Source organism: Trichechus manatus, unplaced genomic scaffold (genome assembly GCF_000243295.1).
Source record: "Trichechus manatus latirostris isolate Lorelei unplaced genomic scaffold, TriManLat1.0 scaffold00001, whole genome shotgun sequence".
Taxonomy (NCBI): domain Eukaryota; kingdom Metazoa; phylum Chordata; class Mammalia; order Sirenia; family Trichechidae; genus Trichechus; species Trichechus manatus.
Window position 1 is genome coordinate 28,620,836 of NW_004443937.1, and position 4,544 is coordinate 28,625,379.

The 4,544-nt window shown below is 40.1% G+C and overlaps 1 protein-coding gene across 3 annotated transcripts in view; it reads right to left on the reverse strand.

Annotated features, from left to right (window-relative positions):
* IP6K1 (inositol hexakisphosphate kinase 1) overlaps positions 1 to 4,544 on the reverse strand; it is an 84,683-nt gene that overhangs the window by 29,576 nt on the left and 50,563 nt on the right. The gene's annotated exons all lie outside the window — the stretch shown is intronic.

Consider the following 4,544-nt stretch of genomic DNA (forward strand, 5'->3'; position numbering starts at 1 on the left):
AGCCATTTCCAAAGCCAACTCTTCAGACAAAGATTAGACTGGACTATGGGACATAAAATGATACTCGTGAAGAGTGTGCTTCTTAGCTCAAGTAGATACACGAGACTAAACGGATAGCTCCTGTCCAGAGGTGAGATGAGAAGGCAGAGAGGGTCAGGAGCTGGTTGAATGGACACGGGAAATCGAGGTGGAAAGGAGAAGTGCGCCGTCACAGTATAGGGACAGCAACTAGGGTCACGTAACTATGGGTGTACAAATTTTTGTATGAAAAACTAACTTGAATTGTAAACTTTCACTTAAAGCACAATTTAAAAAAAAAAAAAAAAAAGAAATCGAATGCATAAACATTGATATCCTAGGCATTAGTGAGCTGAAATGGACTGGTATTGGCCATTTTGAATCGGACAATCATATGGTCTACTATGCCGGCAACGACAACTTGAAGAGGAATGGCATTGCATTCATCGTCAAAAAGAACATTTCACCAAAGATGTACACTGAAGTACACTGCTGTCAGTGATAGGATGATATCCGTAGCCTACAAGGAAGACCACTTAATATGACCATTATTCAATTTTCCACACGAACCACTAAGGCAAAAAATTAAGAAACTGAAGATTTTTATCAACTTCTGCAGTCTGAAATTGATCAAACATGCAATCAGGATGCACTGATAATTACTGGAGATTGGAATGCGAAAGCTGGAAACAAAGAACGGTTGGTAGTTGCAAAATATGGTCTTGGTGATAGAAACGATGCTGGAGATCGCATGACAGAATTTTGCAAGACCAATGACTTCTTCACTGCAAATACCTTTTTTCACCAACATAAACGGCGACTATACACGTGGACCTTGCCAGATAGGACACACAGGAATCAAATCGACTACATCTGTGGGAAGAGATGATGGAAAAGCTCGATATCAACAGTCAGAACATGGCCAGGGGCCGAATGCGGAACCATCAATTGCTCATACGCAAGTTCAAGCTGAAACTGAAGAAAATTAGAACAAGTCCACGAGAGCCAAAGTACGACCTTGAGTATATACCACCTGAATGTAGAGACCATCTCAAGAATAGATTTGACTCATTTAACACCAATGACTGAAGACCAGACCAGCTGTGGAATGACATCAAGGACATCATACGTGAAGAAAGCAAGAGGTCATTAAAAAGACAGGAAAGAAAGAAAAGACCAAAATGGATGTCAGAAGAGACTTAGAAACTTGAAAGGTAATCCCAGCGAATGCGGAAATTATCAAACAATATCATTAATATCACACGCAAGTAAAATTTTGCTGAAGATCATTCAAAAGCAGCTGCAGCAGTATATCGACAGGAAGCTGCCAGAAATTCAAGCCGGATTCAGAAGAGGACACAGAGCCAGGGATACCACTGCTGATGTCAGATTGATCTTGGCTGAAAGCAGAGAATACCAGAAAGATGTTTACCTGTGTTTTACTGACTATGCATTATGGATAATATTGCAAAGAATGGGAATTGCAGAACACTTAATTGTGCTCATGAGGAACCTGTACATAGATCAAGAGGCAGTTGTTCGAACAGAACAAGGGGATACTGCATGGTTTAAAGTCAGGAAAGGTGTGCATCAGGGTTGTATCCTTTCACCATACCTATTCAATCTGTATGCTAAGCAAATAATCAGAGAAGCTGGACTATATGAAGAACAGGGCATCAGGACTGGAGGAAGACTCATTAACCACCTGTGTTATACAGATGACACAACCCTGCTTGCTGTAAGTGAAGAGGACTTGAAGCACTTACTGATGAAGATCAAAGACTACAGCCTTCAGTATGGATTACACTTCAACATAAAGAAAACAAAAATCCTCACAACTAGACCAACAAGCAACATCAAGATAAAGGGGGAAATGACTGAAGTTGTCAAGGATTTCATTTTACTTGGATCCACAATCAACATCCATGGAAGCAGCAGTCAAGAAATCAATAGATGTATTACATTGGACAAATCTGCTGCAAAAGACCTCTTTAAAGTGTTGAAAAGCAAAGATGTCACCTTGAAGACTAACGTGAGCCTGACCCAAGCCATGGTGTTTTCAATCGCCTCCTATGCATGTGAAAGCTGGACAATGAATAAAGAAGACCAAGGAAGAATCGATGCTTGTGAATTGTGGTGCTGGAGAAGAATACTGAATATACCATGGACTGCTAAAAGAATGAACAAATCTGTCTTGGAAGAAGTACAACCAGAATGCTCCTAAGAAGCAAAGATGGCGAGATTACATCTCACATCCTTTGGGCATGTTGTCAGGAGGGATCAGTCCCTGGAGAAGGACATCACGCTTGGTAAAGTAGAGGTCAGCGAAGAAGAGGGAGACCCTCAATGAGATGGATTGACACAGTGGCTGCAACAATGGGCTTAAACCTAACAATGACTGTGAGGGTGGCGGAGGACCAGGCAGTGTTTCATTCTGTTGCACATGGGGTCACTATGAGTCAGAACCGACTCAATGGCACCTTACAACAACAACATACAAAACCAACAGCCAACATTATTCTCAACGGAGAAAAACTGAAAGCATTCCCCACGAGAACGGGAACCAGACAAGGGTGCCCTTTATCACCTCTCTTATTCAATACTGTACTGGAAGTCCTAGCCAGAGCAATAAAGCAAGAAAGGGAAATAAAAGGCATCCAAATTGGTAAGGAAGAAGTAAAATTATCCCTATTTGCAGATGATACCATCCTATACACAGAAAATCCCAGAGATTCTACAAGAAAGATACTAGAACTAATAGAGGAATTCAGCAAAGTGTCAGGGTACAAGATCAACATGCAAAAATCAGTTTGATTCCTCTACACTAACAAAGAGAACTCTGAAAAGGAAGTCAGGAAAACAATACCATTTACAAAAGCCCCCCAAAAGATAAAATACTTTGGAATAAACCTAACCAGGGATATAAAAGACTTACATGAAGAGAACTACAAAACACTACTGCAAGAAACCAAAAGAGACCTACATAAATGGAAGAACTTACCATGCTCATGGATAGGAAGACTTAACAATGAGAAAATGTCAATACTACTCAAAGCGATCTATAGATACAACGTAATCCCGATCCAGATTCCATCAAGATTCTTTAAATAGATGGAAAAACTGATCACCAGCTTTATATGGAAAGGAAAGAGTCCCCAGAAAAGCAAAGCACTACTGAAGAACAATGAAGTAGGAGGCCTCACACGTCCCAATCTCAGAATCTACTATACAGCCATGGTAGTCCAAACAGCCTGGTACTGGTACAATGACAGACAGCCTGGTACTGGTACAATGGAACAGAACTGAGAAACCAGAAGTAAATTCATCCACCTATGGACAGGTGATCTTCGACAAAGGACCAGAATCCTTTAAATGGAGAAGAGAGAGTCTCTTTAACAAATGATGCTGGCAAGACTGGATATCCATTTGCAGAAAAATGAAACAGGATCCACAGCTCACACCATATACAAAAACTAACTCAAGATGGATCAAAGACCTAAATGTAAAACCTAAAACTATAAAGATCATGGAAGAAAAAATAGGGGCAAACTTAGGGACCCTAATTTATGGCATAAACGGACTATCAAACGTAACTAAAAATGCACAAACAGCAGAAGATAAACTACATGACTTGGACCTCTAAAAATGAAACTCCTATGTGCATCAAAAGAACTTCTCCAAAAGAGTAAAAACAGTAACTACAGACTGGGAAAAAAATTTTGGCAACAAAACATATCTGTGAAGGGACGAATCTCTAAAATTTGTAGGAAACTTCAACCCCTCAACAACAAAGAGACAATCTAATTTAAAAACGGGCAAAGAACATGAACAGACACTTCACCAAAGACATTCAGGCGGCCAACAAATACACAAAAAGATGCTCCAGATCATTAGCCATTGTTGTTGTTAGGTGCTGTCGAGTTGGTTCCAACTTATAGCAACCCTGTGCACAACAGAACAAGACACTGCTTGGTTCTGTGACATCTTTACAATCGTTGTTATGCTTGAGCCCATTGTTGCAGCCACTGTGTCAATCCGTCTCATGGAGGGTCTTCCTCTCTTTCACTGACCCTCTACCTTACCAAGCATGATGTTCCTCTCCAAGGAATGGTCACTCCTGATAACATGTCCAAAGTATATAAAACAAAGTCTTGCCATCCTTGCTTCTAAGGAGCATTCTGGTTGTACTTCTTCCAAGACAGATTTGTTCGTTCTTTTGGCAGTCCATGGTATATTCAACAGTCTTCGCCAACACCATAATTAAAGGCATCAATTCTTCTTCAGTCTTCCTTATTTATTGTCCAGCTTTCGCATGCATACGAGGTGACTGAAAACACACCACGGCTTGTGTCAGGCACACCTTAGTCCTCAAAGTGACACCTTTGTTTTGTAACTCTTTTTTTTTTTTTTTTTTAATGAAATCACAAGCTTGGTTTATTAGTTATGTGTTTTCCTATGACATATGCGAATAAAACATAATCATCACCTAAAATTACCATGTATACTAGTGCTACATTTGTCACACT